We start from the raw sequence: 25,394 nt of genomic DNA, 5'->3' as shown, positions 1-25,394 counted from the left end.
TAAAATACTTTAAAAATAATAAAAATAAATAAAAGGAACAAGTTCTGTTTCTCCCCTACCTCAATCAAAGACTACAAACTTCTCTTTCAACCTATAAAGCTAACTTTTCTAATTACAGTCAGGAGCTAGTTTCCTAGAGGAATATGATGTTTTGCTGTTGGCATTTCACACTGCACAATGGTGTGAACTTGATATACTTCAGCTGATCTGGCAGACAGATCTCTAAAACCCAAGAACTATCTCATCAACAACTGTCAGTAGATAGAATTGTTTTCCTGCAGTACTAGCTTCCAACACTCATGGGCTTTGTAAACAACCAGTACATTAACAACAAAACAAAATAGAGTATTCTTTACAAGGCTTACACAAGCACTTTCCAATAGAACTTTCTGTAATGACGGAAATGTTCTATAATCTTTACAGATGAGTAGTTTGGGGCAGAAGGGATGAGGTGAGAGGGAGGGAAAGACTGTAAAGGGGACTGGAGGAAAATCTTAAGCATAATGTTCACTACCTTGATGGCGGTGATGGCTTCAAAATTTATTTTAAATTGACCAAAGTGTACTCTTTAAATATGTACTGTTTATTGTATTTTAATTGTACCTCTATAAAACTCTGTGTGTGTGTGTGTGTGTGTGTGTGTGTGTGTGTGTGTGTGTGTCCCACTGTGCTAGAAACATGTAAGGGATATTACTTATGCTAAAAAGTGCTTTAGGATATACAGCTGGAGTTTCAATTCAAGAATCTGATTTTTGGTGAGCCTGGAATTCAGAAATGTCAGAACATTGTTAGAAGTCCAGGGGAACCAGCCCTTGGTGTCTCTTGGCTGGAGATGCTGAAGAAGGAACCAGGAGCCAGATGACACAAACTGGGCAGGTAAGTACATGGCATTTGAAATGTAAAGGGAAACCCTGGAGGTTTTAGGCAGGAATTTTATTTTCAGACCTCCCTTTGTAGTTCTATTGCTGCATTATTTTATATTAATAATACATTTCCATGGTTCAAAAGTGTAACACCTATAAAAATGGATACAAAGAGGGGCGCCTGGGTGGCTCAGTGGGTTAAAGCCTCTGCCTTCAGCTCAGGTCATGGTCTCAGGTCCTGGGATCGGGCCCCGCATCGGGCTCTCTTCCCCCTCTCTCTCTCTCTATGACTGCCTCTCTGCCTACTTGTGATCTCTGTCTGTCAAATAAATAAATAAAATCTTAAAATCTTAAAAAAATCTTAAAAAAAAAAATTAAAAATGGATACAAAGAAAAGCCCTCTTTATTAGTTATCTATTGCTAAGTAACAAATTACCCCAAAACTTGCATCAACAATATAGGGCCAGGACAACAGGCATGTGAAGGTTTGCCTGGGGTAGAGGATCCGCATCTATCAGGGGGCACTCACATGGCTCTTGTATGGAGGGCTCAGTTCATCAAAAATGGACCTCTCCACAGAGCTCGTTGCTCCACACCACGGAAAGTGGCTTCCTCTAAAACTAGTGGTCCAAGAGAACAAGATAGAAGCCCCAATATCTTTCATAACCCAGCCTCAGAAGTCTAACTTCACTATTTCAGCAAAGTCCTGCATGCTCTACAAGTCGGCCCAGTTCAGGACGTGGGTATCGCTGGAGGCCATCTTAGATGTTGACTACCACAATCACGTCCACTTTTTTTCCAAAAGAAAAAACAATAACATTTTGTCTTTTATGCAACTTCTGTCTCACTTTTCTTTCCACATGTACTCAACTTTCAAGTCTTATTTCAGACTTGATATCTTTCCTAAACTCTTTAATTGGTCAGAAAATATAAACTCTGCCTCAAAAAAAAAAGTAGAAGAAGAGAAAAGACAAGAAAATACAATCTCTCCATTAATGAGTCCTCCCTAGTATTTTGCGCCTATTAGACGTCCCATTAAAAATAAGAATCAGAGAGAAAAAGAAAATTTGGAGTAAGAAATGGTAACAAGTTTGGTTTTGGACATACTGAATTTGAAATATCAACTTATCAGCCAGGTGAAAATATCTCAGAGGCAGCAAATATATGTATATATTTGTGTGTGCGTGTGTGTGTAAAGTTAGGGGAAGAGCTAGTCATATAAATTTTGAGGTCACCAGTTTACACATAAACCTGGAGGGATTAACTAGGGTGAAGGTATGGAGTGAGAAGAGGGGATCCTAAGAATCCAATGAGCAGGAGTCCAAGAATGGTCATTCATTCATTCCCTAAATAATTTTCCACCAACCACAATGAATGGAAGGAAGATGGAAATACATAGGAAGATTAGGTTAAAGCAAATGTTCAAAATAAGAACTGAAGGATACCTACTGATTTTGACTAGGTGGTGATCTTATGTGGCATTAAGAAAGAGGAAAAAAATAGCTTGCAGTGGGTTGAGATGTGAATGGGAATTCAGTAAGTAGAAATGAAGTATGTAGACCCAGAGCCAGCTTCATGCTGCACAACCTGTGCAGTTACATAGGGCCCCAGAGCCCATGCCTGGTTTAATACTCTGCTACTGACATCTAGAAATTCTTGATAATTTTTTTTTAAGATTTTATTTATTTATTTGACAGAGAGAGATCACAAGTAGGCAGAGAGGCAGGCAGAGAGAGAGAGAGGAAGGGAAGCAGGCTCCCTGCTGAGCAGAGAGCCCGAAAATGTGGGACTCGATCCCAGGACTCTGAGATCATGACCTGAGCCCAAGGCAGCGGCTTAACCCACTGAGCCACCCAGGCGCCACTAGAAATTCTTGATAATTTTAAAGTGACCTTGCATTTTCAGTTGGTGCTGAGTTCTGCAAATTCTGTAGCAGTCCTATATAGATCATACTATTAAAAAGCTTGACTAAACAAGGAAAGCAAGATAAAGCAGTAAGCAATAAGACTGATATGCAAACAACAGAGAATTCTTCTAATATTGTGGTTATTCTGGTTTTTGTTATTTTTTATTTTAGGATGAGAAAGACTTACAGGAGTGCACCTGGGGCTCAGTCCGTTAAGCGTCTGCCTTTAGCTCAGTTCATGAACCCAGGTCCTGGGATCAGCCCACATAGGGTTCCCTGCTCAGCGGAGAGTCTGCTTCTCCTTTTCCCGCTGCCCCAGCCCCCTGCTCATTCTCTCTCTCCATCGCTCTCTCTCTCTCTCTCAAATAAATAAAATCTTTAAAAAAAGAAAAAAAGAAAGAAAGAAAAGAAAAGAAAGAGGGCACCTGGGTGGCTCGGTGGGTTAAGCCTCTGCCTTCTACTTAGGTCATGATCTCAGGGTCCTGGGATCGAGCCCCACATCAGGCTCTCTGCTCAGCGGGGAGCCTGCTTCCCCCTCTCTCTCTGCCTGCCTCTCTGCCTACTTGTGATCTCTCTCTCTGTCAAATAAATAAATAAAATCTTAAAAATTTAAAAAAAAAAAGAAAAAAGAGAGAAAGACTTACAGGCTTAGGGAATTAAGGCAACGGTAGAAAGAAGTTGAAGGTTCAGAAGAAAGAGGAGATGGGTGATAGAGTAAAATAGGAATGAGAAAGAAGGGAATGAGAACAGAGCACAAGTGGACACCTCATTCATAAGACTTGAGGGGTTAAAGTAAAAACGGAAAAAAGAACAGAGTTTTGCTCTGAAGGTCTTATTTATCTCAATGAAGAAAAAAAAAAAGTCACCCACTCAGGGAAAGGTGGAGAAGACTGTTGGCTAAAAAACTTGGTAAGAAAAAGATTAACACCAGAAAGACCTGGAAAGAATGTTCACCAAAAGGAGGCGAAAGGGTTGAATGTTAAACTGAGAGCCCAAGTAATATTGTAATACTTTATATAGATGAATCTCAAAATAATTATGGCAAGTAAAAAAAGTCAATGAAAAAAGTAGATACTGTATAATTCCATTTACAGAACACAACTGCACAGTCAATATAGTAACAAGCCTCGGGGTAAGGGAAGGGCGGGAGAGGGAGATGAGGCAAAGTAGCCTGGGGCAATGGAGGGATGGATTATTCATTACCTGGTCTGTGCTAATGGTGTCATGGTTGTTTGCCTATGTTGAAACTTATCAAATTCTATGTATTAAATATAATGTACATAACTCCATAAAACTATTAAAAATTATGGATTGAGTATATGGCTCTGTGTTATTTGTAGCTGTCAGTACAACTATAGTACACTTGTCTTTTGCCCAATGTGACAGATAGTCTCTGCTACTGGGGACAAGAGTGATTTGGGATAATGCATTAAGTGGTATCTGATATGTAGTTTCATGGGGAGATAAACAGTCACCCTATGTAGACCTGTTTATGGGTCATGTTTCTCTACAGTGAGAAAATTACTCTGCTTGACTAGAACATAAAGATACCATTTCCCCCTTCCCAACCAACAGGCCTTGTGTAAAAGTAAGAACCCAAGACAAGAACTCTAGCCTCATACTAGACACACGACATACACTTTCCCATCACCTTTTGGCTCCCATATATCCACTTCCACATCTGTTTGTTTAGTCCTTTCCTGCAGAGCTGGAGGAAGTGGTACATCTCATTTTAAAGTTAAAGCCTACACCTGTGTCCTTCATCCCCTACATTTTTTTCTTGCTTTTAAAATATCTTTCACTGTGGACTCTGAGAAATAAACTGAGGGTTCTCGAGGGGAGGAGAGTAGGGGGTTGGGTGAGCCTGGTGATGGTATTAAGGAGGGCACATATTATATGGAGCACTGGGTGTGGTGCATAAACAATGAATCTTGGAACGCTGAAAAAAAATTAAATTAAAAAGAAAACTACACCCCGCCCAAAAATATATAAATAAATAAATAAAATATCTTGCATTTCCCTGGTTTCCTCCTCCTCTTCAGTTACCTCTGTAAATAGTTTCAACATAAATAAAACCTCCTTAATTTATCCTATTTCAAATGTGCTTTCTGCTGGAATCCTGATTGATAATGCTGCGCAATCTCCCAAAATGCCCCCACAACATATGCAAAATTGCATTGATTTAAATTAACATGCCTCAAAGCACACAGAAACTCCAAGTAGAATACCTTCTTTTAAAGAAGAGATACTGTGATGATCACAGTAGTGAGTCCCTTTAAGTTGCTTTTTGCTCAGTTTATAGACTGGCTTCCTATTTATTGAAACTACAAACTTATTTGAAAAATAGCATTGGCAAAGGACTGATTAATTATGCAAGAAACCACTTTAAAATACTGGAAAGACTGGGGGGAAAAATCCCAAATACCCAGGAACTATATCACATTTGCTTTAATGATAAAAGCAAAAATTAAAAGTGATTAGAGAGCTTAAACATAATTTCTCAGAATCACCTTCATTCATTTAAGGGTTTCCTCCCTAAAATCCTAAAAACAAACTAGTTTTCCTGACTCTGATCCCTCAGTTTTTTAATCCACACTTCCAATTATCATCCAACCCAAACTGTAGCTTGGGCTGTCACTCAATTTTTTTTTAAGATTTTTTATTTATTTATTTGACAGAGAGAGAGATCACAAGTAGGCAGAGAGGCAGGCAGAGAGAGAGGGAGAAGCAGGCTCTCCACTGAGCAGAGAGCCCAATGTGAGGCTTGATCCCAGGACCCTGAGATCATGACCTGAGCTGAAGGCAGAGGCTTAACCCACTGAGCCACTCAGGTGCCCCCTTTTTTTTGTTTGTTAAGATTTATTTATTTATTTGAGAGACAGAGAGAGGACGAAAAGGGGAGGAGCAGAAGGGGAGAGAGAAGCAGGATCCCCACTAAGCACGGAGCCTAACACAGGGTAGATCCCAGGACACTAAGGTCGTGCCCTGAGCAGTAATTAAGAGTCAGAGCTTTATCTGACTGAGCCACCTATGTGCCCCAGTCACTTGATCTTCTCACTGTCGTTACATAATCTCACATAAATGGTCCCCTCATGTATGTCGACTAAAACCTTAACCAGGTCTCTTATTACAACCTGGATTTTGATGTTCTTACCTATGAGCTGGATAAGAAGCAGCCATTGTATGGTGCTCCTTTAAAGACTTTCCTGTCGAGGTTCACAGAAGGTGGGAAAAACACAAACTACAGGCACAAAGTGCATGCCCAATAACTGACAGTTAAGAATACTTAATTCTCCAAAAAGTGTGTCCCCTTCCTGTGCCATATACTGCACCCAAACTAATTACAAGTCATTATAATTATTATATAACAGGTTATATTATAATATATTATATTATAATCCGTTATATTTTATAACGGGTTATTATATATAATTATCATATATAATTATATATATAATATATATAAATTATTATTATATAACAGGTTATTATAAAACAGATTATGACTGGTACTTAGGAAAACTGCAATGCTGACTCTTATAAAAACAGAATGCATCTAAATGGAGCAATATCAGCCACCAAAGAGTTAAAAGCCAACCGTGCGTGTCTGTGGGTCCATGCATGTAATTAATCTTATTTTCCTACAAAACATTATTAGACAACTGAAACACGCATTGCTATGGAAAATAATGGGGTACTTAACTTCTTTAAAACTTGGAGCAATGCAGGGGCCTGGGTGGTTCAGTTGGTTAAGCATGAGACCATTGATTTCTGCTCAGGTCATGATCTCAGGGTCTTAAGATCAAGCCCCACATCAGGCTCTATGCTTGACGCAAAGCCTACTTAAGATTGGCTCTCTCCCTCTCCCTCTGCTCCACAGCCCCCCACCATGCAGGTGAGCCCGCACACTTGCTCTCTCTCTCTCTCTCAATAAATACATACATTCTTACATACATACAAGCTGAAGCAATGATTATTTTGGAATGAATACATAAGAACCTATTAGACCATCCTTACCAATAATAGATCTTTATAAAGTTGCAAGGAAATTTGTAAAACTCATCCAGCTTCGGCATTTCAAGGATATATGTCAGGAAATTAATCTTAGGTAAATGACAGTATTTCCATTTTTAAGGTTATAGTATACAATTAGATTAGCCATCCTGTATTTTCTGTCATCTCATGGTTTATAAATTCTAGCTGCCACAAAACTTCATTCATACAATTCATCGTGTTCCCCACCTCCACACCTCCTACACCACATTTTATTCTTTTATTCTGCCCTAAGCATTTTGTAAGTAGTTTATTCATCTATTTTTTATAGGTGAAACCAGCAGCAAATAGAATGAGATTACTGATATATATATATATATATATATATATATATATATATATATATACTTTTCATGTGGCAGAGTAATGTTTTTTTGTATACTCAGAAAATCTGAATTAAGAACCAAACACAAACATCCTCACTGAGGCCTTCTGCAGTTGTGAATTTGGTATAAACCAAAGTTCATTGTAATTGCCATAACAGAGCTTTCAAAGAGCTGGGAGAAGATGAAAGATGGGAAGGTTATTTTATTTACTGCATTTCTAAAATCTCTCCACATCATGTTTCACGACTGGCTCTAATGCTTTTGGGAATTAATGACTTATAATGCTAGTGAGAGTTCTCCACATTACTTCCAACAGAATGCCCATAGCATTGGGTGGGTCACAGTAATTACAACACACAGGCCTTAACCAATGTCATTTCTAAGGTTAATGAATCCCTAAGTTTCTACTCTTAACAGCCACTCAAATCAAAATGACATCAGAACAGCACTTGCTTTGCTTTTTATATAATTTCCAAACATAGCATTTTGGAATGAATGAATCACTTTTGGCTAAGTAAACATTTTTGAAAAAAATCTTGGTACCACCATAATGACCTGCTGAACATCTGTCTTTTTCCCATTTCCAAAACCCTACTGGGGTGCCTGGGTGGCTCAGTGGGTTGAACCTCTGCCTTTGGCTCCAGTCATGGTCTCAGGGTCCTGGGATCGAGCCCCGCATTGGGCTCTCTGCTCAGCGGGGAGCCTGCTTCCCCCACTCTCTCTGCCTGCCTCTCTGCCTACTTGTGATCTCTATCTGTCAAATAAATAAATAAAATCTTTTAAAAAAACAAAACAAAACAAACAAACAAAAAAACCCTACTAGAAGATACAGCCTGGTTTTTTTTATTTATAGGCAGTATCTAATGGCAACAGTCACAAATGAGAAATTTAATTGCCTCAAACTATTAAACCATAAAATCAGCCCATATGGCAAAGTCATCTTAAAGAGGCAGAGTAGCAGAAGTTAAAATAAAGGGGCTCCTGGGTGGCTCCGTGGGTTAAAGCCTCTGCCTTCAGCTCAGGTCATGATCCCGGGGTTCTGGGATCAAGCCCCGCATCGGGCTCTCTGCTCAGCGGGGAGCCTGCTTCCCTTCCTCTCTCTCTGCCTGCCTCTCTGCCTACTTGTGATCTCCCTCTGTCAAATAAATAAAATCTTAAAAAAAAAAAAAGAAGTTAAAATAAAGAGACGGTCCTCAAGACCAGTGGGATCAGGGATTTTGGTCTGTGTTGTTCACTAGTATATTCCCCCGCCCTGATTAGTGCCTGGTATCTAAAAGGATCTCAACAAATACTTGTTGAGTCAATGAGTGACAATCTGTAAAATCATTAGCACTCTGAGACCGGTTTGACCATATAAACACACCTAAAGTAAAAACGTTCTATTTCAAATTGGAATTTATCAGTAGTGGAGGAACACAAAAGGAAGTCATAGATACAGATGTTGGCAGAACCCTTTTTTAAAAAACCTGTTTTGTTTTGTTTTTTTTTAAATCCTTAGCAATATGTCAGTTAACTAGATGAGTCATCCTTTACAATGTATACATATATTAAATCAATAAGTGTGCACTATAAAGATCTTACAATTTTATATGTCAATTATACCTCAGTAAAGCTGATCTAAAAATAATCCTTACTATTTAATGACAATTTTACTGGTCCTTCCCAAATGTCATAATGTCATAGCAACAGAATAGGACATTGATAATCTGTGATATATCTAGGGAGGGAATATCTCATTCCCTCCTGGAACCAAATCTTTGTTGAATGCTAAATAAATGAAATATAGGCATGAATTAACCAGAACCCTTATTTTAGTCCTTTCTTATTATTTCATATTTGTTTTCTTCTCTCTACAAATAATTTTTTACTCTTCTCCACAACACCTTGTCTAATCCTTGCTGCTTCTTCCCATGACCTCGACATTGAGACAGTTTTTCTGCTTGCATGTATTCCCACATGCATGTAAGGCTCTTGAGGACCCTGACTGTACCACCTTTTATATTTTTTATTAATTCTTTCAATAACAGCTTAATGTTTAGTTTTTGATCTTTTGTTTATAAACACTACATTATTTTCCTCATAATCCATAAAATGGAGTTGACCAGCTATAGCCAAAACCATATCAAAATAATATAAAGATACTTTATTTATTAATATAAAGATATGTTATTTTTTAAAAGATTTTATTTATTTATTTAACAGAGAGAGAGAAAGAAAGAGAGTGTGTGTGTGTGAGTGTGAGAGAGAGAGAGAGGGGACACAAACAGGAGGAGTGAGAGAGGAAGAAGTAGTCTCTCCACTGAGTAGAGAGCCCGATGAGGGGCCCGATCCCAGGACCCTGAGATCAGGACCTGAGTTGAAGGCAGAGGTTTAGCGACTGAGCCCCCCAGGCATCCCAAAGATACTTTAAAGTCGGGTATTTTCCCTAATGAGTTAAGAAAAATAAGATTTTGTAATTTTTAAGATAATGCTGAAATCTCAGGCTATTGAATTTATTACATCTTACATAAAGTCAGAAATTATGACTTTTTAATTTAGGAATAATAGGTGGTCATTAAAATTGGTTACATAAAAATATCTGAACGATAAAAAAAAACTTTAAACCACCAACATTTCTGTGACCCACATATTGCCACCGTTCCTACTAGCCTTTTTCTCTTCTGAAAGACCATTTAGATTTTCATGGTTATAATCATACTGACTATATTTTTATCTCAAAATCATTTTTTCAAAAGTGAAATATAGCACAGTTTGAGGAAAAAAATAAGATAACTTCCTAACCTTTTGTTCAAGAAAGAAACATAGGTTAGAATAAATTATGAAATGCTGAAGCATTTGATAAATTCCAAAAAATTTACTTTGTCACCGAAGGTACATGTGATATTTTATAAACAAAAACTGTGTACAAGAAAATTCAAACCCTGGAACTCCCTGAATCCTCTAGAGTAAAATGGTTCTCATTTAATTTTTCATCCATAGGGAAAATATGTATCTCATGCCTTAAAAATGTTTTGTAAGTCAAATACATAAAACAATTGCAAAAAAAAAAAACTAATTAGTCTAACAATAATTTATAAGCCATAGATCTCATATTTGTGTATTTGATTAATTTTTATTGCCATCTAATTTGAAGAGAAATAATCCTTTGCAAGGGATTTAGGTTCAAACCAGAGTCATAAACATTTTTCCCACTAGTTTTGTTTCTGTGATTTAAAAAAAAAAAAAAATCCCATAAAAACAACTGGGATTTTGGAATACAGCTGCTCTTGTTAGCATTCCAAAAATTAAAACTCCGATCTGCCCCGGCCAGGAACACTCCAGAAATGAAGCCCAGCATTCACATGGAAGATTAGCATGTTTAAAAATGCTGCTTAGCACTGTTTTTATTGGACAAACCCATCTCTATCTGTTTATAAAATCTAAACATAATAAGTAGATGCTAAAAAATAATGAAATTAATGTACTTTAAGGGAAAGCACTGTTTCTTATATCTGTCAAACAGCACAGTATTAAAACTCTGTGTTCCTATTTTTGCAAGCTGAGGGCTCAGGCGTTTAATGCAGTGGCAGAGTTAACGATGGTGGCTTTTATTGGGTGCTGATTATGTGCAGGATATTTTCTTTACATCCTTTATTTCCCTAGATCTTTATAACACCTGATTAGTACTATGATCCTCACCATTGTTAGACAAGGACATTAAGGCAAAGAAATTAAAGAACTTGCTGCCTTCTGTTAAAGAGCGACGCACTCTAGATTTCACCTAGGAGTCAATATTTGAACTCAGTGCCAAGTTCTTGCAGCTCTTAATTTTTATAAGGAAGCATTTTCTTGGTTACGTTCTCCACCTAGCTGTGAGTCCTGCTCCCGTTCGTTCCTCTTTTTCTCTCCCCATCGTTTTGTTTGCTTATTTTTAACAAAGAAGAATTATCTTAGTTCATATTTACAATAAAATATTGCCACCATGAAAGAGCCACATTCTAACTATTAAACCAAGTAAGAATGAGAAGCCCAATCAGGTTGCTTGGGACACTAACAAAGCCATTAAATTTTATTTAATCCTCTCAGTAACCCTGGACACAGCCCAATTTAGAACTAAACTGAAGTAATTCAAGTAACTACCCTCAAAGCAAATACCTATTTAGTGTACAGCTGAGATTTTGTACAGCTGAATTGGAAACCCACCTATTATTTACTTTGGAGTTTACATTCTTTAATAGGCGAAAATATGTGTTCCGCCCACCACACCTGCAGTAAAGAAGGTATTTAAGACAACCCTCAGTCAATCAGAATAATCACATATTTAGTTTGGGTCTCAGTCTAAAACCTAGTTAGGCGAACACACACAGACTTTGCAAGAATCCTGTATTCCTCAGAAATGGATTTAAGTTCCAAATTTTAAGGAATTCCAACCTAATGAGTACTCCATATACAACATCAACCTCTCCTTTCCCTAATAACATATAAATCCAAGAGCTTGAGTGTAGCCCAGCTAATTAGGACTTTGTCAAACAATGGTCCTTTTCTTTAAATCTGTGGCTTCTCACCCAGATGATAAAATAGCTTTTTATCATCTACTTAATTGGTTTGCACCCTCACAAGGACCTCCCTGGCCCCTCCAACAGAACCCCACATCAGTCTCTAGGGGGAATGCTTTGCCTCCAAGGAAAGCACAGTTCTTCTAAGACTTACGCTTGGCTTTCATGTTCACCCACTGAATTAAATGGAAGGGCTTTGCTTCTTTTAGCTTCAACTACCTTCCCTAAGCACAGCTTTGGAAACTTGTGCATGTCAAAGGAAGTTTGTTTGTTTACCGTTAGAAAAGTCCCACAGAATTAACAGTGAAGTAATTCTTTTGTACCCTTTGGCAGCCCCTAGGGCTAGGGAATCCCAAATCACAATAGCCCCAGTCACCCAACCTTAGAAAGCAAGACTTATATCTGAAAAACAGTCATTGTAAAATCGTTCCACTTTAAAATGTTAACTTATCATATACTGTACTGGTATTTATGAAACTCATGTAATGGAGCAGGCCCCTAATTTAGCAATCATTGCTTTGTTTTGTAAAACATATGGTGATAGACTTTTAGACCTAAAGACACCAGAAATCATTTCTTCCAACCACTTCGTTTTTCCAGATATTTAATCTAAGGTCCAGAGGGTTCAAGTGTCGTCTTTTCCAGTTAGTAGCAGGGTGGATCCAGAGCCCAGATCTTTTCAATTGTTTTCTAGTGCTCAAACAAAAACTTAAAACAAACAACAACAACAAAACCAGATGCACCTAGGTGGCTTGTTCAGTCAGAAGAGCAGGCGGATCTTGATCTTGGGGTCTTGAGTTCGAGCCCCATGTTGGGTATAGGAATTACTTAAATAAACTTTAAAAAAAATTCCAACCACCATTTTAAAAACAAACAAACAAAGAAAATAACCTTTGTTTAAAAATTTGGGTGACATTACAATAGCCAAACTATGGAAAGAGCCTAGATGTCCATCGACAAATGAGTGGATAAAGAAGATGTGGTATAGGGCATCTGGGTGGCTTGGTCATTAAGCATCTGCCTTCAGCTGGGGTCATGATCCCAGGGTCCTGGGATCAAGCCCCGCATCGTACTCTGGGCTCAGCTGGACACCTGCTTCTCCCTCTCCCACTCCCCCTGCTTGTGTTCCCTCTCTCACTGTGTCTTTCTCTCTGTCAAATAAATAAAAGCTTTTTTAAAAAGGTGGGAGGCAAAGTGGGAGGCTTGGGGAGTAGGGAAGGAAAAAATGAAACAAGATGGGATCGGGAGGGAGACAAACCATAAGAGACTCTTAATCTCACAAAACAAACTGAGGGTTGCTGGGGGTAGGGGGGTAGGGAAAGGGTGATTGGGTTATGAACATTGGGGAAGGTATGTGCTATGGTGAGTGCTGTGAAGTTTGTAAACCTGGCGATTTACAGACCTGTACCCCTGGGGCTAATAATACATTATACATTAATAAAAAATTAATTTTTTAAAAAAGATGTGGTATATATACACAATGGAATATTATGCAGCCATCAAAAAACACGAAGTCTTGCCATTTGTAAGACATGGATAAAACTAGAGGCTATTAAGAAATAAGTCAATCAGAGAAAGACAATTATCATATGATCTCACTGATACGAGGAACTTGAGAAACAAGACAGAGGTTCATAGGGGAAAGGAGGGAAAAAATGCCACGTGACAAAACCAGAGAGGGAGACAAACCATAAGAGACTCTTAATCTCAGGAAACAAACTGAGGGTTGCTGGGGGAAGTGGGGTAGGGAAAGGGTGGTTAGGTTATGGACATTGGGGAGGGTATGTGCTATGGTGAGTGCTGTGAATTGTGTAAGACTGATGAATCACAGACCTGTACCCTTGAAGCAAATAATACATTATTATATGTTAATAAATAAAAACAATCTTGGGTGACATTAAATGGTATAACTGGCTCCAAGAAACTGTGTGGATTAGAAGGTGACTGGGAAGAGAAGCTCAATAAATAGCATGTAAGCAAATAGATGTCTTATTGTGTGAATGACAGAACACTGTAAAGATAAAACATGGACATGAATCCTCCTTTCATTAGACCCATTTGCCCCCATAGGACGGAGTGCATTTGCTGGTATGTACCACCCTACTAGACGGAACAACGCCCCCTTATTTTGCAGAGAATGGTTGCTCTATTATTGGCAGAGCAGCAAGCAGCCAGTGCATTCATATCTGTTAGGTAGCAAACAAACATCATGAAAACCAGGACAAATTTAGTAAGCAGCTAAAATTTTATCTTTTCATGATTTTTTTCAAGTAATAAAGGTCATCAGTTCAGGAAAACGAATCCCTTGATGCTAGCCCTCTTAATGATCTAACTTGAAACCAGCCAGGTGAGAGAAAACCCCAGAAACGGCTTAGGGTCCAGGCAGGGTGGTCCCAGAGAGGCAGCAATGCAGCTGCCCCCCAAGCCTTTTGGACACATACATGCTCCTCAGCAGAGACTTTATTAAAGAGACTTCAGGCAGCGGAACAAAATTCTCTGGCTTCTAGCCATATAAGCTGGCAGCAAATAAGAGGCAAGGGAAGAAGGGTACAGGCTTCAGCCAAGAGAGTTCTCCTCCCCTGAGGGCTGGAGCCTTCCTGGACACAAGAAGAATCCTGCTGAGGCCGGATAATCCAGAAAGACAGACATCTAACTGGGCCTACCTCTCTTTATCCTTTCCCCAAATCCAGAAAGCACAAAGGAAGAGGACCAGGAGTTTAAAAGTCATGGTATTTTAATGTAAATATTGAAACAGATGATCATAATTATCTTGTGTAAAACTATAATCCTTTGAGAGAATACAACTAAGAAACAATACCAAGTTCCCTCCTTGGCTTTGCACAGGGACTGTTCAGCCCTTGGTCAGGCATATGTGTCTGTCACTTACTTCACAAAACATCAGGGTAGGCTGTGTGATGTACACTGGCTTTATTTATTTGACAGAGAGAGAGAGAGAGATCACAAGTAGGCAGAGAGGCAGGCAGAGAGAGAGAGGGGAGGAAGCAGGCTCGCTGCTGAGCATAGAGCCCGATGTGGGGCTCGATCCCAGGACCTGGGATCATGACCTGAGCTGAAGGCAGAGGCCTTAACCCACTGAGCCACCCAGGCGCCCCAATGTACACTGGCTTTAATCTACACCATGAGGACAGTTAAGTCATGTTTTCCTGGAGTGGTTGCTGGCATTGGACAACCCCCAGAAGGAAACCAGACTCCCAAGCTACTTGGGCACACACTTTGAGTATCTCCATCTCAATGTGTGCAAAAGAGGTTATTAATTAACACAAGGGTCTTCAATATCATCCATTAGGTAAATGACCACAGTCCATGCAATGGAGACCGACTGGAATCACTGAATGGACGGCTCTGCCCTGCACGGTGAGTGAGCATCTGTCTAGCCTCGCTGCATAACAACTCTGAGGCAGCTTTTGTAATTAGAACTTCATTTGTTCCTGTGTCTGTTGCACAGCAACGAGTTCTGGCACCTGATCCAACCACAAGGTTAGGAACCCTACTGCCAGGACCTCAGAACATTTGCCTCCGATGAACCTTCCATATGCTGGTGATTGCAGGAATGCAGAAGAGACAGGGGAGACCAGAGGTGGTCTTCCAGGTTGGTTGACTGCCTTGTGCTTGCTCACGATCAAGTGTATGTTCATGGGACACATGCCTTTGTTGTATCAGATTACCTGGTACTGAGGTGTGGACTGGACAGAAGACAACTCCCAGTCATCTCCACCACTCATAGAGGCTACTATGTGTGCCAGAAAGACCTGAGAACTGTGAATGACCACACTCTCCAGAGAGATGAGCCACTGGACCCCAACTACTGCCCACATCTATCTGTGTTTGTTTTCCCCAAACAGACAGGAAACTGATGGGAAATTACCCACACCATGTCCCTCTCTAGAATAATGTACTATAAAAGTTGTCATTGCTGCATTTACTTCTATAATCCCCAGGTTTGTTAGCAAAATGATAAACTAGGAAAGAAAAGGATGATATTCAAGGGTGATGTTGGTAGCTATACATAACTGCTGACAGGATGGGAACCCTAGAGACCTAGGGTGACCAGAGGCACAGCCTCTGATTGTTAAGTAAGCTGTGAATCACATGGGATTTTCAGTAAACAGGATTCTTCAGGCCCCTTACTTTTGGTTTTGTTCTCAGGCCTTCTCAGTTCATCCATAAAAGGTTTTTCTGCTGCTTTTTACAAGAACCCACTTCTGTGAAGAAAAAAGAAATTATGCTGAGAATTATGCTGCCAGGGAGCGCCTGGGTGGCTCAGTGGGTTAAGCCTCTGCCTTCAGCTCAGGTCATGATCTCAGAGTCCTGGGATCAAGCCCCGCATCAGGCTCTCTGCTCAGCAGGGAGCCTGCTTCCCCCTCTCTCTCTGCCTGCCTCTCTGCCTACTTGTAATCTCTGTCAAATAAATAAATAAAATCTTTAAAAAAAAAAAAAAAGAATTATGCTGCCAGTGTGGTAATTCACTGAAAATAGTTGTATGTTAGTTTTTAATCCATTCCTTAGAAGTGATTGGTTAGCATTTGTAGTATGTAATCATGAACCAATACTCCACAGGAAGTTTCTTAAGCACTTCAAATATCCTTCTTACAGTCTAACCCAGAAAGTTTGTTAATTAATACAAACGAGGTTGGAAATAATTTTTCCAGGGGTGCCTGGGTGTCTCAGTTGTCGGGCATCTGCTTTCAGCTCAGGTCATGATCCGGGGATCCTGGGATTGAGCCCATATCCGACTCCTTGCTCTACGGGGAGCCTGCTCCTCCCTCTCCCACTCGCCCTGCTTGTGTTCCCTCTCTGTCTTTCTCTCTGTCAAATAAATAAAATCTTTTTAAAAAGTGAAATAATTTTTCCTTGTAAAATGAACGGAGACTCACTTAGGCCCCACTGCCCTATCTGGATAGCACACTCAACATTTGGAATCCCACTGGTACCCACTCACTCCCCTTCTAGGAGGGGTTGGCCACCTCATCTCCCACAAACTGAGCTGGTGCTATCATGAGAACTTCTTGTGTTTTCCTTAGAATGAGGTTTTGCTAAGAAGTTCTGGACAAGAGTGCAGCATACCTGAGGACAGAAACTGGGGCAAACTCCAGTAACAAGTTCTATAACCCTTCTAGTCGTCTCACTCGTGGAGGTATTTATAAGTAGGAATTTGATCTGAGACTTGCTCTCCTTTTATCATAAATATTTTATGGAAGGGATCCACAGCTCCCTTAACATTAATCAATAGAAGCCACTGAGAGTACTTTCCAAAAGAACCTGAAAATCGTTGGCCGGCCAAATAGTCTGGACTGCGTGCCTCCCTCAGTCCAAAGGCGGGAAACAAGATTACCTACAATATGGAGAGAAGGTCAAGACAAGAAACATTTTATTTTATTTTTTTAAAGATTTTATTTTTTTATTTGAAAGAGTGAGAGAGAAAACACAACCGTCAGGGAGGAGAGGGAGAAGCAGATTCTCCAGTGATCAGGAAGCCCAACCTGGGGCTCCAATCCCAGGACCCTGGGATCATGACCTGTGCTGAAGGCAGACACTTAATTGACTTGAGCCACCCAGGTGCCCCAAAAGGAGACATTTTAAAGGAGAAAAGAAGAGAGTAAATTTTCAAAGATGTTACAGCCATAGTCCTAGACAGAATCATTTTGCCAACCTCATCTTCTTTTCTAATTTTCCCTTTCTTTCAGTCAATACATGAACTAAGATGGATTATGAGGATTATGAGAACTATCCTTGGAGAATAAGGGACTTTGATCTTATTCCTATTACTACTATCAGATTTGCTCTTACAGATTTGCTGCTATCAGATTAGGCACAATTTTGGAGTCAAGCAGATCTGAGTTCAGATTTCTATCACTTGAAGGTACCTTAATTCTCTCAACTATGGTTCCTCATCCATCAATCAAAACATACCTTACAATAGCAATTTTGCAAGGTCATTGTAAGGACTTATAAAGATATTATAGAAGGAGCACCTAAAAAAATGCCTAGCACATAGTCTGTTCTCAATACATGACAGTTTTGTTAGTTTTGTTACTGATGTTATTTTTATGAATTACAATATTGTCACTCATTAGGAGCTTGTATCCATAAAAATAGGTTTTTTTCTCCTCTTAACAAAGGATCCGAGAACCGAAGAAGCAGTGATATCTATAAATAATGCACTATCTTTCCATGAAATAACAGTCATCTTCACTGCCTATAAGTAATTTACAATTCTGATTTTCTCCACCATCTGACAAGAATATGATGGGGATCAAAATATGCCACCCAAAATATGCCACTCTGGCATAAGGACTGTTTTGAACTGAAGGCAATTAAAAGGCAGCAAATGTAGAAAAGGTCTTTGCTTCCCCCCCATCTGCCTAAAAATAGGACACAAAAATCCCTTTATGAAGGTGTTCCCCCTTCACTTGTCTATCAGGAGGAAGAAAACAGTCATTATCACTGAAGACAGAAAGACAACATTGAGATGGGTCTGCACAAGCAAAGCTTACTAAAACAACCCTTATATTCCATCATTTTCCCCATATATTTACCTTCCCACGATTTACTGTCCTCAGGAGCCCAAACACCTTTTCTTTTGTTTAATCATTTCTCCGTGACTTATCATCCTTTGTTAAAATGGTATAAAGGCTCTCGAGCCAAATTGCTTCTCTGAATTTTCATTTCATTTAGGAAGGCTTCTGTGCACAAATAAATTTAAATTTTTTAAATTTTTTTTAAAGATTTCATTTATGTATTTGACAGACAGAGATCACAAGTAGGCAGAGAGGTAGGCAGAGAGAGAGGAGGAAGCAGGCTCCCTGCTGAGAGAGAGCCCGATGAGGGGCTCGATCTCAGGACCCTGAAATCATGACCTGAGCTGAAGGCAGAGGCTTTAATCCACTGAGCCACCCAGGCACCCCAAGAAACTAAAATATTACCATCAAATAAAATGTGTATACCTTATCTGTTAAAAATTTTTTGTCAGTCCAATTTGCACATCCTAGTAAAAAAAAAACATGAGAGAGCAGAAGACATATTTTTATCTCCCTCTCTTATAAGTGTATATATGTGTTCTGAAACTAGGAACTACCTCTTCTAATTCTAGAGTAGAGAAAAGTAAATAAATAGTTCAAAAGAGCATTTAGTGCTTTTCCTTTTGAGTTAGATCATTGCTGCTCATCTGAGTGAGGAATCAGCATCCTCTGGGAGCCTGATAGAAATACAAAATCTGAAGTTGTACCCTTGATCTATTGAATCAGAATCTGCATGTTAATAAGATCCCAAGCGATTTTTATACATATTAAAGTCTGCCCAACCCTGGATCTCTCATTATCCATAAACCTCCACTTGTATATTTAATGACACTTTAAGCCTAGCCAACTCAGAGTGGTAGTGTTTTATTTTCTTTCCCATCAGTAAGAGGTGATTAAGTAAATCACTGCAGCACAGTAACATATTATTTCTTTTTTGGAAAAAACCATTCAGAGCCCTGTACAATGTGGAAAAGATGGAATACCCATGGTGCCAAAATCCGGGCAAATATATCTTGTAAACTTACAAATGACATGCAAAAGAATACTAGATGAGTATTCCCTAATGTTTTTTCAGCGTGCCTACACACCATGAGCATCTGCCCTTGATGCTACGGCTGTTGTGGGAGAGATTATATTTTCAATAATATACAGTGACAAACTCAGAAGGTAGACTAGCTTATACATGCAAGAACTGGGGCACCCAGGTGGCTCAGGTGGTTAAGCTGAGGTTAAGACCTCAGCTCAGGTCATGATCCCAAAGTTCTGGGATGGAGCAGGCATCTGGCTCCCTGCTCAGCGGGAAGCCTGCTTCTCCCTCTCCCTCTGCCTGCCACTCCCCCTGCTTGTGCTCTCTCTCCCTTCCTCTCTGTCAAATAAATAAACAAATAAATGAAATATTATACATTAAAACTAATTTTATCCACAAGTTTCTAACTTTTTTTGAAACTCTTTTTCTTTTTGCATATTGCATATTCTTTTGCATATTTTTGCATTTTCTCTCTTTAAACAGACTTTAGACAGGTTTCTCTGGGCCCTTTCCATCTAAGCCTCCATTTTGGACCCCATCTTTGATGGGCTTGGATAGCCAAATTTTAGCAAGAATCCTGCTAAGACAGTTTATAAAGAATCCCTCATTCTCAATTATCTGATCAAATTCCTCATCTCTCACCCTTTTTATATCTGGTTAGCCTGGCTTATCCTCAGCAAGAATCCTGTTCAGTCAGTTTGGAAAGAATCCCCCTTCCTTGATGTCTCCTCTTAGTAATTTCCCACCCACCGACTTCCTTCTCTGTTCCTTGACTATAAATTTCCAGGTGTCTTTGCTGGGTTTGGAGAGCAGCTCCATCTCTCTCTCCTACTACAATCTCTCTTTCCTATTACAATAGTCTTGACACCTTTCACAATAGTCCTGAATAGTTTTCCTTGCCATTTTAGCAAGTGTCAGAATGAGTTTTTTCTCTAACAATACACTTCCTTAAAAATTCTTATTTAGAGGGGCACCTGGGTGGCTCAGTGGGTTAAAGCCTCTGCCTTCAGCTCAGGTCATGATCTCAGGGTCCTGGGATCAAGCCCTGCATCAGGCTCTCTGCTTAGCAGGGAGCCTACTTCCTCCTCTCTCTCTCTCTCTCTGCCTGCCTCTCTGCCTACTTGTGATCTTTGTCTGTCAAATAAGTAAATAAAATCTTTTTTAAAAAAAATTCTTATTTAGAGGCAGCTGGAGCACAGAAAAACATTGGCAAGAAGTATAGCCTATCCACAAAGAGCTATAAAACATTGGGAACAGTTTGTTTGAATAAAATATATTTTATTAAAAGTATACTTGGGACTATTTAGCTTACCAAATGCAAGTTAAGTTATGCAAGGCCACAATTTCATCCAGAATGCCAGACAGGAATAGACAAAAGAAAATCAAACATCTAAATGACACTCCAAAAATGGGAAGTCCCAAAATATTAATGATCTATTTCTGTTTGGAGTATGGATAGAAATGAACAAGCTGAATAGAGGTACAGTGATTCTGCATTAACTCATATCTTGGTCAGCCACCCACATCTAAGTGTCTCACACTGTTCATGAAACTTAAATAAGTCCCAGAAAAGCGATTACATGAGATCTCTCATATCCCTCCAAAGGCCATCCAGATGGCAGGGACATAAGAACCAAAGATAGTCAGTCCAAGTCCAAAGAACTGATGTATTCCATCACATCAAGCTGTTTCATCCCCACTGAGGACATTTTTGAACACTCTGAAGTCTGAAAATTAGCAAAATAGGTTAAAGTAGATGCAGTCATTAAAATGTGGATAGATGAAGGGGCGCCTGGGGTGGCTCTATCTCTCTCTCAAATAAATAAATAAGATCTTTTTTAAAATATTAATTTAATTAATTAATTAATTACTAGATGTGGATAGATGATAAGACAATTTCATAACACTTTCATAGGGTTCTCTCTCTCTTTTTTTTAAGATTTTATTTATTTATTTGACAGAGATCATGAGTAGTCAGAGAGGCAGACAGGGCAGGGGACAGGGGGCGGGAAGCAGGCTCCCTGCTGAGCAGGGAGCCCGATGCAGGGCTCGATTCCAGGACCCTGAGATCATGACCTGAGCCGAAGGCAGAGGCTTAACCCACTGAGCCACCCAGGTTCCCCCAGCAGATGTCTAAAATGCACAAGAAATAGAGTAGAAATGCTGGTAGCACCTCAGTCTGAGCAAACTGACAGCTGTTGAGGGAAGGCAGATGGATACAGGGCTCTGGGCTAGTGGTGCTACTGCTAAGGTGAGCGAGCCCAGGAGGCAGAGCAACCCACCAGGAATTTGCACAAGGCCAGGGGTGTGTCTCTCTGGAAGATGGCCTCAGGTCTAGGCACTTGTTCTTAATTTTCACAAAATACGGCAGAAGGTGCTCCTGCTAATAATGCAATTTATCTACTCTAAGGTCTCTATGAGAGAAAGTAAATATTAGGAAGCTGCCTGTTCCCACACATCTAAGCCACCTCTCTCAGAGAGCTTTTTCAGAACCAAAGTTAGTACTTTGCTATCCATCTGCCTGAGTCCTCGGCATCCTCAATTAACTTATAACTCCTGGGGAAAAGTATTATACATTAGCTTCCTAGTGAATAAAGTTTTCCACTTTAAAAATGAGGAAACTGAGGAAAGAATAATGAACTTGCCCAGTGTCATATAGCCAATGCAGAACTCATATTCACGGTCCATACCCAGAGAGTACACAGCATGTCTTAATCAATGTATTTGTAGGATTAAGCAAGGAAACAACAAAGTCAAACTTGTGTCATTAGGAGCTTAATATTTAGAAACAAATTAAAGTCTTTTCGCAGTTGGGCAATACGTGCTCAACCTAAGTCTCTGATAACCAATCAGAAACACAAATAATACCGGAATGTAAGTAACCAAAATCAGATCACAGCAGCTCGTCTTTCATTTTACCCCACTCCCACACTCTCTACTCCCACACTGAGCCCCCTCTCAGCACAGTGGTGCTCCCTCCCATTCTCTTTCCTCACCCCTGCCCCCATCTCTGTATCATGAGTCCCAAACTGAATGAACCATCAAGACACAAGTCCAATACGAACTCATAGTTTTCATCCTGAGACCCTTCTTCCTCCTATAACCCCACTTTTGGGCAATTAGCTACTACATTCTCTTAAGCCAGAACTCACTGATGCCTTCCTAGAATACTACCTCTTCAAGACAGCCATTTCCTCCCGAATCATGTCGAGTTAAGCACTCATTCCCACAATATTGGTCCTATCATCTCTTCCCTGCAGGCTACTATAGTCTCCCAACTTATGTCCCTATCTCGTGACCACCATTCACATAAACTATGTAAACTAGGTAAAAGTGACCTCCCGAAAACATAACCTCACCAAGGAAGGCATGTCAGGCCCTGTGGTTATCTGGCCTGCATTATGTAGTCTCCTACTCTGGGCCTTAACCATAATCAACTGCTTAAAATTCCTTAAATATGCCAGACTGGTTCTTAAATTTTTGGTCCTTCATTTATGTATCTCTCTCTATCTCCAGGCACCACCTCCCCTAAATTCTGCAATCTATATAATCTACTTCCTAGTATCCCCCTCCCAGGTTTATAAGATTCTGTTAAAGAATCATTTCCTCTGGGGCGCCTGGGTGGCTCAGTCGTTAAGCCTCTGCCTTCAGCTCAGGTCATGATCCCAGGATCCTGGGATCAAGTCCCACATTGGGCTCCCTGTGCGTGGGAGGCTGGCTTCTCCCTCTCCCGCTCTCCCTGCTTGTGTTCCCTCTCTCGCCGTGTCTCTCTCTGTCAAATAAATTAATTAAATCATTAAAAAAAAATCATATCCTCAAAAATGAAATGGGATAAAACCAGAGAGGGAGACAAACCATAAGAGACCCTTAATCTCAAGAAACAAACTGAGGGTTGCTGGAGTGGAGAGGGGTGAGAGGGATGGGGTGGCTGGGTGATGGACATTGGGGAGGGTATGTGCTATGGTGAGCACTGTAAATTGTGTAACACTGATGAATTACAGACCTGTACCCCTGAAACAAATAATACATTTTAAGTTAATCTTTAAAATTAAAAAAAAAAAAAAAAAAGAATCATTCCCTCTCTGGTGCCTTTCCAACCACCATCTAACATCTATAGAAGTGTCCATTTCTTCCTTTGGTTCCCAATTTTTGGCCATTTATAGCTCAACATTGGCCCTATAACACTCTACTCTCCTTCTCTTACACATACACCTTCCTCCATTAGACTCTAGGCTCCTTGAGGACAGGAACTATATATAAATCATTCCAGTATCTCTTGTAGTTATTCTATGCATGTAGTTGGGGATTTTTTTTTTAAGATTTTATTTATTTATTTGACAGAGAGAGAGAGATCATAAGTAGGCAGAGAGAGAGAGAGAGAAGGGAAACAGGCTGCCTGCTGAGCAGAGAGCCCGATGCGGGACTTGATCCCAGGACCCTGGGATCATGACCTGAACCGAAGGCAGAGGCACTGAGCCACCCAGGCGCCCGGGGATTATTATTTTTTTTAACTTTTTATTTTTTATTAACATATCACAGCACTCACCATAGCTGTAGTTGGGGATTATTAAACGCTTGTTTACTGAATGAATGAATGAATGAATGAATGAATGACATTTATGAATGCTTAGGTATTTAGCTCTACACCATCTTGTGGCCATTCCTAGAAATGGCACCTTCTCCAAAATACTAAAATCCTGTCTCTTTAGAAACATTCCTAATTTCTCCTAGATTTCCCCTTATTCCCAACTGTCCAAAATACTCAGGAAGATGGAAGACTCAATTGATCAGCTAATTTTAATAGGTGTTCTTCTAATATTAAAAGGAAAACATGTTTTAATAATTTAATTTCAAGAAAATTAAAAGCTCAAGGAATCAACCTCTCTCCAGATATTCTGTATTTATTAAAGGGAGCAGTTTGTATGGATGTAGGTAAAACAAAAGTTTCTTTTTTTAAAAGTTCCTTTAGGGGTGCCTAGGTGGCTCAGTTAGTTAAGATTCCGATTCTTTATTTCGGCTCAGGTCATGATCTCAGGATTATGAGACTGAGCCCTGTGTTGGGCTCTACATGCAGCAGGAAGACTGTTTCTCTCCCTCTTCCTCTCCCTCTGCCTCTCCCTCTGCCCCTCCCCGCTGCTTGCATTTGCAGGCATGTGCGTGATCTTTCTCTAAAATAACAAATAAATAAATAAACATTTAAAAAATTTTTTTAAAGGAGTTCCTTTAGGAAACTAAATTCTAGGGGGCGCCTGGGTCGCTCACTAGGTTAAAGCCTCTGCCTTCAGCTCAGGCCCTGGTCTCAGGGTCCTGGGATGGAGCCCCACATTGGGCTTTCTGCTCAGCAGGGAGCCTGCTTCCTCCCTCTCTCTCTGCCTGCCTCTCTGCCTCTTTGTGATCTCTCTGTCAAATAAATAAATAAAAATCTTAAAAAAAAAAAAGGAAACTAAATTCTAGTAGATATTTTTAGAGTGCTTATTAGCCTTTCTATCATATGTTTTATGCTGTTGTACAAAATCAATTCAAATTTACCATTATACACACCAGACACAAACTGGAGTCACTATAAATAAATAACTTACTTTATTTTCCAAGAAGTGGGATCTACAAAATGGATTTAAATATTACATGCACTCAAATGTTTTCTTTTAAAAGCAAAGAGCCCAGATGACAATATGTCTTTTCTCCAAATGCCTGCTTAATTTCTTCCAATGCTTTCTTGATTGAGGCCATGTGTTATCTTGAGAGGTTTGTTTTTTGTTTTTTGTTTTTTTCTTTCCTGTCTGTATTCCATTCCAATGCTCTTACTTAGGATTCACCAAAGAAAAGGGTCCTATTATCCCACAAGAAATGCATCAGAAGAAAAAAAAAAAAAAAGAAAGAAAGAAAGAAATGCATCAGAAGAATTTTAAATAAGACACATGTAAATGTCTATTCATTTATAGAAATTTCTAACTAGGAAATATGGGAGAAATTTTGTTGTTGATGTTTTTCATAAAAGGCTCACATCTTAGCCTAGAAATTTAACCTCAAACATATTAAATAATATGCTATTCTAACTTTCCTTTTTTTTTTTTTTTAAGACTTTATTTATTTATTTGACAGAGAGAGATCACAAGTAGACGGAGAGGAAGGCAGAGAGAGAGAG

Source organism: Lutra lutra, chromosome 2, assembly GCF_902655055.1.
Source record: "Lutra lutra chromosome 2, mLutLut1.2, whole genome shotgun sequence".
In the NCBI taxonomy this organism is placed as follows: domain Eukaryota; kingdom Metazoa; phylum Chordata; class Mammalia; order Carnivora; family Mustelidae; genus Lutra; species Lutra lutra.
The sequence above is the reverse complement of the archived record's forward strand: the minus strand, read 5'-3'. Positions refer to the sequence as shown.